The sequence below is a fragment of the Nelumbo nucifera genome, chromosome 1 (genome assembly GCF_055504915.1).
Source record: "Nelumbo nucifera cultivar China Antique chromosome 1, China Antique-T2T, whole genome shotgun sequence".
Classification (NCBI taxonomy): domain Eukaryota; kingdom Viridiplantae; phylum Streptophyta; class Magnoliopsida; order Proteales; family Nelumbonaceae; genus Nelumbo; species Nelumbo nucifera.
Window position 1 is genome coordinate 64,457,917 of NC_142649.1, and position 12,626 is coordinate 64,470,542.

The following is a 12,626-nucleotide window of genomic DNA, read 5'->3' on the forward strand; positions in this document are numbered from 1 at the left end:
TGCCCTTGATTAATTGTCAAATGTTATTACAATATTTCAAAATACTGGAATTGCAAATATTTCCAGGTTTGTGGAATTCGATTGATGTTGTAGGGATAACCCGAGCGTGTTAACCGTTTGCTCTTGGATAATTGTGATGGTTGGAGATTTGTAATTGAGAGGTTCCCAACAATGAAATCAAATAATAGAAGATCTGTGATTAATTGGGGGTTATGAGAGGTGAAGAGGAGAGGTGAGTACGAGGAAGTTGCTAAGAGGTGATGAGAATGGGGGTTATTAGGGGAAAGGCTCGGCCGCCGCCTTAACTGTTGCTGCAAGCGGGAAGGAGACGCGATACATTGTTGGGGGGATGCAAAGAGAGAAAGAGAGTAAAACAGAGGGAAGAAAGAGAGAGAATGGGAAAATGAGAGAGAGAAAAGAGAATAGTGAGGAGAAAGCAGACCACCACTGTTGAGAGTTGCAGCAACAGTCAAAAGAAATAAAGGGAAAACAGAGAGAAGAGGAAGAAACAAAAGATGGGGAAAGAAGAAAACCTAACCTGTCACTGTAGTCTAATCTACCCCGAACCAATGAACATGGCCTTCCTTGTTCGTTGAATCCAATTGTTTGAAGTTTCTTGGGGTTTTTACCAGAAAATGAGAAGTAAGAGGGTCTCATCATACCAACATTTCAAGTATCTTCCTTTCTTTTTTTCCTCGCCTTTTTTTGCTTTTTTCGTTAAATTTTCTTTGAAGAAAATAAGTGGGAAACAGAGAGAGGAGCTAAAGAGTTACAAAAACGTGGCTTATGAATTGATTTCAGTGCTCTTACGTGGACAAAGCACTTACTTTCAATTAGTTTCCTCAACCTATTTCGTGTGTATATGATTGTTAGACAGTGTGTGCCCTTAATTCCAACAAGATTAATATACAGATACATTTATTATAAATAAATAAAAGTACATTACTATTTCGTGTTAAGATTGGTAGGTTTCTGAGTATTTACCCCTTAAACTAGACACTTATGAGACTCGTGTTAGTTTAGAATGTTCTCAACCGTTGGATAGACTTGGAGAGTTTATCCTACCAAGGCTAACATTGATGTGTTGCCAAAGAAGTTGGGGCAGCTTGTCTCAACTGTTAGTGTTAGACCCATAGGACATGTAGTGTGTGTTTGGATGAAACACTAAACTCGGACCATTTTCCAATTATGTCCTGGACTATGGAGATTGATTGGCAAAATTGGAAAGTTACATATAACCTTGGACTTGATTATGGTATTGCACTAGGTGTTGGATTGGGCTATCTTTGATATGCCAATCAGTGAAATCCATCAAGGGTCAAAACTTGGGTATATTGGGGTAGTTTGAGAATTCTCCTGAGTGGGTGATCATAGTAATAGGATTGACCCCTTTGTCGGGCAAAGTGAATGATAGGGTTTACACTCTCTCTGATAGAAACCTAAACTATCGGCAATGAATTTCAACTATGTTTGAAATATGATTTTGCAAAATATATTTATGATACATATATATTAATGTTTTATGAAAAATGTTTGAAAAAGGTTTTAATTCCTGGGATCTATCCAAGCAAAAAGTGTCAAATTGTACCTTGAAACCAGGGAAGAAGTCATTCCCTGTTGGGCAGTATTGCAATCATTATGGGTCAAGAGATTAAGTGTAAGAGACCATTACAAGACTGATTACCTGATGGGCTTTATCTTACTTAAGTCTATTATCCTTGGGTCTTAATAGGATGGCTGAATTCAATGATCATTTAGGTGTAAATGTTGGACTCATATTGAGCCCATAATGATGTGCTCAAGGGTTCACTGTGTTTAGCAATGAATTCAACCAAGCCTTTTCACAAAGGCTGGGCTAAACCCATGTAGACTTATGTGAGGTCATTGTTGGGTCCCATGCCATACAAATCATGCCTAAGTTGTTCATGCAACATCTTGGGTCGTGATCCTTAGTAGTAAATGGGCCTATGGCCTATACTTGAAAAACCATCACACTATCAACCCTAGCCATTTATTTCTGATTATCTGCTATTTAATTACTAATATTATTGTGAATCATAACTAAGAATTTCATATCATTACCTATGTGAATTGATGTATGTTTTGGACACCAAACCCTAGGCCGATCTGACCTAGTTTTGGTCTAATATTGTTGGGCCAAACATATGGTTCTTTGGGGTCTGATCACAACCCCTAGGATCACTATTTAAGTGATCCAAAATCGACTTAGGCTAGGGTTTTGTTGGCCCATTCCATGGACCAATTCGGCCCATACTTGAAAAAACATTTTATGTTAGATCAAAACAAGACTAGCCCATTTCAACATGGACTACTATATGGGTCGAACTGCTTTTTGCAGTTTAGCCTATATATCAAGATAAAGTTATTAGATAGTTTGGTCCGTTGACAAACTAATCATGTGCTAATCTAAATGGATATGGGTTTCACAAGTTTTAAATTGATATGAATCAATTATGTATGTTTATGAGATGTGTTGAATGGATGTGATTTGTTCATGGGCCATAAGTGCTTGGCCCGTATATTGACCCATGTGGCTCTCCATGATTATCATGGCTAAATGTACATTATTGCCATGATGCCCATGGATCATTGCATGATCTCTTTTTCAAATGGGCCCCCCTCATTAGTTTCTTCCCCAAGAGGAACCTCATGAGAACCCTAACTCATTAAGGGCCCATTTGACTATGACTATGAAAGTCAGTAGGAGCCACTATGGTATGACCTAATGGGACTAATATACACGCTCCCTCATGATTAATATAAGTACAATGAAATAGGGAATGTAATAAGATGGTATCTTTAAAGGCCTTTCATCATTATAATGAAAATGGGCTGAATTGGTGGGTGGAGATACCCCACAAAATTGGGCTATCCATTTCATTGAGACAGTCAATGGGATTGCCTCATGAGATGATATGGGCATCATAAACTAATGGAAAAAGGCCTATCCTAAAATGGAACTCTTCCACAGAACCTTGGGGCTCCTAATATGATGGGCCTGCACTTACCAGTTAGAAAGGTTTAACCTAAAATGGCAATAAACCTTGTCTGATGAAGGCTACAGGGAAAGCTCATTGGATGGGTGGATATGTGATCCCATATTTCTAGGGACATGAATTATTCTACAAGACAAAAGGTCCTCAAGTTGATGACCACGAGGATAACCGAGAGCCAACCAGTTCATGATCATGTCGTGCGGACGATATGTTATATGAATGAATTGGAGGTTCTTGGCTCCCAACTTGACAATGACACCAAGACTAATGTCATCCTGAACTCTCTACCATCGTCCTTCAATCAACTTGTCATGAACTACAACATGAATAAGCTAAAAGTTATCTTGCAGGAGCTTAACAATATGTTGCAAAGAAATAAAGAACTGATTAAGAAGGATAAGTCGATAGTCATGCTTATTGAAGGTGGCAAATCTGGTAGGAAGAAAATGAAGGTTAAGAAGAAGCCTCAGAAAAATGGAGACAAACCGAAAAAGCAGAAGAGAAACAAGTCATTTGATGAATGCCACTTTTGCAAGTAGACTAGTATTAGAAGAGGAATTGTCCTCAATATCTAGAATCTCGCAAGAACAAAGAAAGTAATTTCGAATTTCTTGTCATAGAGACCAATATGTTAGTCACTTTTGCATCATGATGTATTGACTCTAGGGCTTCCACTTATGCATGTAATACATTAAAAGCAGAAGGCTGATTGATAATGAGGTTATGTTTTACTTGGGGATGACTGCAAGTGTTGTAGTTGTTGTTATCGGAATAGTAGATTTAATTTTTAAAGAAGAAAATTTGACATTAAAAAATCGTCTTTATATGTCTTTACTTAGAAGAAATTTGATTTCAGTTTCTAAGTTATGTAAGAATGGTTATTTTGTTTTATTCAATAATAAGATTACAATTAAATTGAATAACAAATTCCTTATTCACGGAAAACTTGAGAATGGTTTTTATGTTCTCCATCATTCTTTAGAAACAAATTTGACAGAAACCATATCGAAACACATCCTAAGAAAAAAACATGTGATACAATGAATCCTACGTGTCTGTGGCATTATCGACTTGACCATATTAATATAAAATGTATCACAAGATTGATGAATGATAGTCCTCTAGATTTTCTCATTGTGGAAGATCTAACAACTTGTGAGTCTTACTTGCAAGGCAAGATAGCAAAAAAGCCATTTACAAGTAATCCTAAAAGAAGTATGGGCACACTTAACCTCATACATACTAATGTATGTGGTCTCATGAATGTTAAGATACGGACCCAACATTGTTATTTTATAACTTTCACCAATGATTATTCTTAGTTACGTGTACATAATGAGGCATAAGTCTGAATCTTTTAAAAAGTTCAAGGAGTTTAGACAAGAAGTCAAGAAGCAATTCGAGAGACAGATCAAAACCCTTCAATCGGATCGATGAGGTAAATATCTCTCCGACGAATTCAATGACTACTTAAAGGACAATGGGATTATATTACATTTGTCTCCTCCTACTACACCATAATTAAACAATGTTAGAGAAAAGAAATTAAACTCTATTAGATATGATCCGATCACTCCTCGTCCAGTCAGAGTTACCGATATCCTTTTGGAGGCATGCATTGGAGATTGCAATTTGCGTGTTGAACTGGCTTCCAACGAAATTGGTTCCTAAGACTCCTTTCAAACCAAGTATGAGACACTTGAAAATATAGGGTTGTTCAATACACGTCAAAAAGACAAGTACGGACAAATTGAGATCTAAAACTAGTTGTTACCTATTTGTAGGCTATCCCAAGGACTCCGTAGGGTATTTGTTCTATCACCCACGAGAACAAAAATTGTTTATTGGTTGAAATGCCTAATTCTTGGAGGAGGACTACGTCCTGAACAATCATCGTCAAGAAGTTGCTCTTGATGAAGAGAGTTTAAGATTAGTGGAAGATAATCCACAGATTCCAAATAATAATATCTAGTTTAGAATATCTACTTGGGTATCCAGACCTCCAGTACATTACGTCTATGATCAAGAAAGCTACTTAATGGAAGCTGAGGACAGTGAAGAAGATCCCATGACTTATATGGAAGCTATGTTGGACATAGACTCCCTAAAGTGGGTAGATGCCATGAAAGTCGAGATGGACTCAATGAAAACCAACGGAGTCTATACTCTCATAAACCGCCCCCTGGGGTGATGTAATCGGTTGCAAATGGATTTACAAGAGGAAGAAGAGCCTTGATGAAAAAAAATAAGACCTATAAAGCTCGGCTTGTAGTGAAAGGGTACACTCAGAAAGAAGAAATCGATTATGAAGAGACATTTTCACTTATGGCCATGCTTAAATCCATAAGGATACTATTAGCTATAGTTGCACACTACGATTATGATATTTGGCATATGGATGTCAAAATTGTATTCTTAAATGGAGATCTTACTAAAGATATCTATATGCAGCAGCCATAAGGCTTTGTTGCTAAGGGTCAGGAACACATGGTGTGTAAGCTGAATATTTCCATTTATGGGTTGAAGCAAATTTCCAGAAGTTGGAACACCCGATTTGACTCAATAGTCAAATAATTTGATTTTGATTAAATTTCGAATGAACCCTCTATGAAAGATGTAGGAATATTGACTACGGTGAAGGTACGACTTTCATAGCAATTTTTCATGAAAGATCTTGGAGAGGCCTCTTATATCTTAGGACTTTGACTCTATAGAGATAGATCGAAAAGGATAATTGGATTGTCCTAATCTACTTACATTGACAAGATTGTCAGAAGATACAACATGTAGAACTCTAAGAAGGGATTCGTTCCTTTTAGGCTCCAAAGGAATGTTACCTGAGACTCTTGAGGAGATAGAGGACATGAGAGAGGTTCCCTATGCCTTAGCCGTAAGGAGCATCATGTATGCTATGTTGTGCACACGACCAGACATTGCTTAGGTCGTTAGTGTTGTAAGTAGATACCAATCTAACACAGGACAAGAGCATTGGACTATTATGAAAAACATACTAAAGTACCTATGGAGGACCAAAGACTATTGTCTTATTTTCAATGGAAGTTCACTACAGATGGTCGGGTATATAGATACCGACTTCTAGTCTGATTTAGATGATAGAAAGTCTACATCTGAATACATTTGGGATCCTATGTAGTGAGTTAGAAAACTAGTCCATGATCGAGGCCAAGAACATTGCTAAAGTGAGGCTGCCAAATAAGTACTATGGATGAAGAAATTCATCTAGGAATTTGGAGTTGTACCACATCACCCATTCCATTGTTGTGTGACACAACATTGGTTCTACGGGAGATTGTTAGTAGAGGAGGCATCTAGGTTCAGAAGGTAGCATCAATGAAAAATGTGGTAGACCTGTTGCCTAAGCTGTTGACATAGAAAGTGTTTGTGAAACACGTAGACAGTATGGGACTAAGGCTTATACCCTATTGGATCTAAGTGCAAGTGGGAGTTGTTAGATAGTGTATGCCCGTAGCTCCAATCAGATTAATGTACAAATATATTTATTGTAAATAAATAAAAGTATATTATTATTTCATATTAATATTGCTATATTTTTATGTATTTACCCCTTAAACTGGACACTTATGAGACTCGTGTTAGTTTAGAATATTCTCAGCCGTTGGATAGACTTGGGCAGTCTATCCTATTAAGGTTGACACTAATGTGCTACCAAAGAAGTTAGGGTAGCTTGTTTCAACAGCTAGGGTTTGACCCAAAGCACATGCATTGTGTGTTTGGATGAAACATTGAACCCGAACCATTTTCTAGTTATGCCCTAGACCATGGAGATTGATGGGCAAAATTAGAAAGTTACACATAACCTCGGACTTAATTATGGTACTACACTAGGTGTTGGATTGAGTTGTCTTTGATATGCCAATCGGTGAGATCCATCAAGGGTCAAAACTTGGGTATATTGGGGGTAGTCTGAGAATTCACCTGAGTCGGTGATCATAGTGATATGATCAGCCCCTTTGTTGGACAAAGTGAATGATAGGGTTTACACTCTCTAATGGAAACCTAAACTATCAACAGTGAATTTAAAATGTGTTTGAAATCTGATTTTGCAAAATATATTTATGATGCATATATATTAATGTTTTTTAAAAAATATTTGTAAAAGGTTTTAATTATCGGGATCCATCCGAGCAGAAAGTGTCACACTGTACCTTGCAAACAGGGGAGAGGTCCTACCTTGTCGTAAAGTGTTGTGATCATTATAAGCCAAGAGATTAAGTGTAAGAGACCATTATAGGGTTGATTACCTGATGGGCTTTATCTTACTTAAGTCCATTATCCTTTGGTCTTCATAGGATAGTTAAATTCAATGATCATTAGGTGTAAATGTTTAGCTCATATTGAGTCCATAATGATGTGCTTAAGGGTTCACTGCGTTAAGCAGTGATTCAACTAAGCCTTTTCACAGAGGTTGGGCCGAACCCATGTGAACTTATGTGAGGTCATTGTGGGGTCCCACACCATATAAATCAAGCCTAAGTTGGCCATGCAACATCCTGGGTCGTGAGCCTTAGAAGTAAGCAGGCCTAAGGCCCATAATTAATAAGATTAAGTAAGTTGTCACATGACAACTTGCTCTGGGTCGAATTTGGATTTGGAAATGGGTATGGATCGCTCATCCTCTTAAGAGGATAAGGCTAATCTCTTAATAGAGTCCAGATCCAAATTAGATTTTGATAATCTCTTAATTTGATTAAGAGAGTGCTCCATAAGGAGATAAAATAAGAAGAAGAGGCGAACCAAACTAGAACACCACTCTTTCTTGTTTTCTCTTCTTCTATTTTGTCTTCCAGGAAACCCTATCACGACCTAGGCTTTCAAGAACTGACTTAGATATGTTTTCTTCTTTGTTTTTGCAAGAAAAACTCAGAAGAAAATCATGTTCACTTACTTCATTCGATTCAAGCAAGTTGGATCACAGTTTACTGAAAATAGTGTTGTTGAACCGGTTTCACCTACACATTACACCATCTTCAATAGAGGCGTGAACTTCCACCTTGGGATTTGCATCTATAGAATTTGTATAAGGTATATATCTCCCTCTTTGTTTGGTTTGAAATCTAATATGATTCAGTGTAAGATTGATCTGGAAAATTCAATTTTCAAATTCACCAAGAAATCGGTTCCCATAAGGGTTAGAAAAAATTTTGAAATTTTCGCCCAGCCATCTAGCATGGTTTGGCCATCCATATGATGGATTCTAAACCTTTCCAACAATGATTATAATCCTCTATAAGTCTTTCTAAACAAGAAGAAAAGAGAGTTTGGCAGTTTATTATTATGTTTTTCCTCCTTTCTCCCTTTTCATATGCTCGGATCTTTTGTTTTAATTCTCTCTTTCTCTCAAAGTAAAAGCATTGAAGTTGTCACAGTGTTGGGAATCGATGGTTTCCTGTGGTTTAACTGAGGTTAAGCTTGTATGATGGATGGCGGTTCTTGAGGTGAGAAAAAGATAGAATATTCTTTCCAATTTCTTTTACTACTTTCTCTTCCATTGGTTGATTTGAGTTGTTGGTAGATTTAAAGGCGTTCTAGAGAGATGAATTTCCTCTCTTTCTCTTTCTTTTTCTTTGTCTTTTGAGCATTTTCCTCAAGAAAATTGAATTCGTAATAGAAGTATGTGATTCTTCTTTGATTGTTTAATCTCTCTGGGTTTATGTTTATTTATTTGATTATGATAATGCTTGTGGGTTTTTTAATTATTGATGATGAACAATTCTGGATTGGAACTAGTTTTTGTTTTATTACTAGTGGGAACTTTGTTTGTCCTCTGTTTCACTTCTTTCCTTCTTCAATAGTTAGGTAAGTTCGGTTTTCCTATAAACTGCAGCTCGAAGTCTCTATTTTGTTTTGTAAACAAAATTACAGAATTTCTATAAAGTTTTTTTCTTCATAACAGCTATCTATTATTGAAGAAAAACTTTTTGCTCCACTGTTACTGTTATAAGAATCACTGTTGATATTGTAGAAGGGTTGAAGTTCATGAACAATAATGGTGTCACATACAGATATAGACGATCCTATTGGATAAGTAGGGACAATTTTGGTATTTTGAAATATTTTAATGACGCGCTAACGAAATCAAGGGCAATTTCATAAATTTATCGGTTTTCTGTCTAGATTTGTGATAGAAGAGAGGTTTTTGTCAAATTGTAGAGAGGTTTTTGTTAAAGTAAAACTACAAGAGAGATTTTTATGATTGTCAGAAAGTTCAGGGGAGGTTTTTGTATTTTACCCTTTTCCTAAAAACGAATGTTGTTCATGTTAGGGAAATTGTCAAAAACTCACCATGAGTTTTCAACATTTCTTTTAAACTCACTACAACTTTTCAAAATGTCTAAAACTCACTATGTCACTAACTTGACGTTAAAGAGACTAACGGTTGTTAATATATTACCATTTTAACCTTCATAGAAAAATATAAAATGTATACATATATAAAATATAAACATATATTTTAATATTTAGATATGAAAAAAAGGAAAAAGTTCAAAAAATATTTTCAAATATAAAATACATAAAAACACAAAAATTTCAAAAATATAAAAAAATTATAGAAATTGCACACAAAATAAAAAATTATTTTCAAATTATAGAAACTATAGAAATTGAAAAACAAAATCAGAAAATAAAAATTGTAGAAAAAACACAAAAAATATAGAAAAACACAGAACTTGCAAATAAATAACAAAAAATACAGGAAATTTTATAGATTGTAGAAAATAGAAAAATGTAAAAAACAGAAATTATAAAAAACATTAGAAATTATAAAAAACACTAAAATGTAAAAAAAGAAAATTAAAAAATGAAAAAGACCCTTTTCCTCTAACTCGCCTTTCAAGGGTGATTTGGTCACAAAAATTGTTATTGATATTGATATGGACACTTCTGTTAAGAAACATTAATGGTGCACAAAAAGTGAATTTTAGAAAATAAAAACTTAACAAGATTGTGAGTTTTAGATATTTTAAAAAGTTGTGATGAATTTAAGAGAAATACTAAAAACTTTTAAACAATTTCCCTTCATGTTAATATCCAAATGCGGGCTTTTGTACACTTGGATAAATCAAAATGATCTTTTTTTTTTTTCGAGTTTGGACAAATGAATCGGTCAGGTGTACAAGTCTTCAACATGTTTAAACAACTAACTGCCTTCAGCATAATTTCTATTAAACGTTCAACCTCCACGTAATAGTTAACACCACAATAAGCAAACCAATGAACCGATGGGATCTTTGGATTCTTGATTGATTGGTTCACAGACAAAGAACGGAGGGAGTGATCAATTGAGCCATTTTTTTTTATATTATTTTAATTGTTTCTTCGGATACAATCACAACCACCGTACTGGAGAGGTCTAAAATTAAAAACTATAATAAATAATTTAATACTCTTCAGGTTGAAATTGGGCCAAGAAATCGGAGTCTCAGAGTAGAAGTTACTCGAAAGCCGACACAATCCTCAGGAGTAGGAACCCTGCCCCTGCAGGCTAATCCGGTTTAATTCATCCACTCCCGTCCATCACGCCTTCACAAACTCAAGAGAAATAGAATTAAAGAACAAACCTATAAGATTTTTATGACATAATTTTATTATTCACATTCGTATAAGCTTTTTGTTTTTTCAAGAAAGAGGAAGAAGAAAAAAATCCACCACACACTAAATCATAAATACAAACAATGGTAAATGTAAAAAACGACTCCATGGTACAGGTGTCGCTTATTTCTAAAGGGGAAGAAAAAAAAAAAAAAGTTAAGAGGCACAAAAATTACACACTCAAATCAACCCTACACCTGTTATCGAAAAAAAAAGAAAGAAAGAAATAAAAAACCTAGATCAACAAAGTCAGCAGCAACACACTCAAAACCGCTACAGTCCATCTCGCACCGTTAAATCTAACACCGCCGTTGTCGTCAGCCACCGTTTGATCAGCCGGTTCACCATCCGGGGACATTGGCTCCGGGGACATGGACTCTGGTACCTGTGGCGGTGGTGGTGCATGCTTCGTCGGTGCCTTGGAAGACTTAGCAACCTTAGGCGCCGGTGCTGGAGCCGGCGTTGGCGTTGGCGAAGCCTTGACTAACTCCTTCGGTACCAACACTTTGTCGATCGTGTAAATCGCCACAGGCTGCTTGTCCAGCAACGTCCCTGTTATCTTGGCCGTCACGATCTTCGTCTCCAATGTCACCAACTCGCCGTCGTTCTGAATTGTGAAATCATAATTATTGGCACCGTCCGTCGCTAACGTGTTCACAACTCCGTTATTCGACTTCAGCATTGGCATGGAATAGTAAACAGGAATTCCGTGATACAGCAGCAACGAATTCTTCCCATCCGCCGTTAGGTTCTTGTATTTGGGCATGAAGTCTTTAAACGCCTGGTCAGTGGGGCAGAACACCGTTAACCCTCCTACAATGTTGTCGTCAAACGTTTGCTCGGCTCCGGAAGCCACTAGCGTATCTGCGAAAACCTTACAACCTTGCTTTGACATTAGAGATGTGAGGTTTAACTGGCTGGGGCCTGGAGTGGGGGCTTCAGCTTCAGCGGATGCCATGATCTTGCTGATCTGGATGACGGAGATATTGTATGGGATCTCCTCTACAGATTTGACGAAGGTGGCGTCTAGGTTGCCGTGGTTGGATTCGGCGCCAAAGCCGACCTTACCGCCTTTGAGATCGGTAATGTTGACGAAACCAGAAGAGCCCGGGGCGGAGCCAGTGGCTTGGAACATGGTGGCAGTCAAGGCCGTACCGTTTGTAATTTGATGCAACTTCTGTGCACCAAAATAATCGAGGAGAACGTGAAGGGATAGGACGTTTTTGATGGTGTAGATGGAGAGCTGCTTGGAGAGGAGGTCTGACATGCCGCCATTGTCGACTGTGCAGATCGTGATGGTCTCGCGTTGGTTGATCTCTACGGCGAGGTGTGTGAGAGTTAGGAATTGGTTGAAGATCGAGAAATCGGGGTTCTTTGCTAGGATGCTCGTGATATTGTGTGCATCGGTGACCCCGGCTAAAAGCAGGAGGAGAGAGAGAGCTATTGTTCCGGTGGCCGCCGGGAAGAGCTGCATTATTTGAGCGAAGAAGAAGAAGAAGAAAGCTGGCTGCGGGGATGATGGGGGGAGTGTAGGACTTGGACTTAAAAAGTTGAGTGGAACGGAGAGACAAGACTTGGTAGTAATGAGCGAGTAAGTTGTGGAGATCTGGAGTAGGTAATTGGAGAAATGTCCAACAAATTAGAGAGAATTACGAGTAAGGCCACTTCGTTGGTATTGTGGCGTTCGACACGGCCCACGGTGAAAGCTGCATGCCAATTGCCAAATAAAGTTCCATACTTCTTATTACAGAAGTTTTATAGCAAGACAGCCTTAGAGGGAATTTGTCCTCGTGGTGGGGCCATGGGAGGGAGGAATGCCTCAACTTACCAAAAGATCCGAACCCAACTCCATCACTGACACTGAAATACTGAATGCATGGACGTGGACCCGCGGAAGCTTAACACATCACAAATTTGGTTTTCTTTTATTCGCGCCAAATCTAGGGTGGGATCCATTCAATGATTGGTCCTGATTAT

At 37.4% G+C, this 12,626-nt stretch overlaps 1 pseudogene across 1 annotated transcript; it reads right to left on the reverse strand.

Moving 5' to 3' along the window:
* Positions 1-10,607: 10,607 nt before the first annotated feature.
* LOC104594249 (fasciclin-like arabinogalactan protein 2 pseudogene) lies at positions 10,608-12,249 on the reverse strand (annotated as a pseudogene). Its single transcript, XR_016082449.1, has one exon. The product of XR_016082449.1 is annotated as a fasciclin-like arabinogalactan protein 2 pseudogene (transcript).
* Positions 12,250-12,626: the final 377 nt, after the last annotated feature.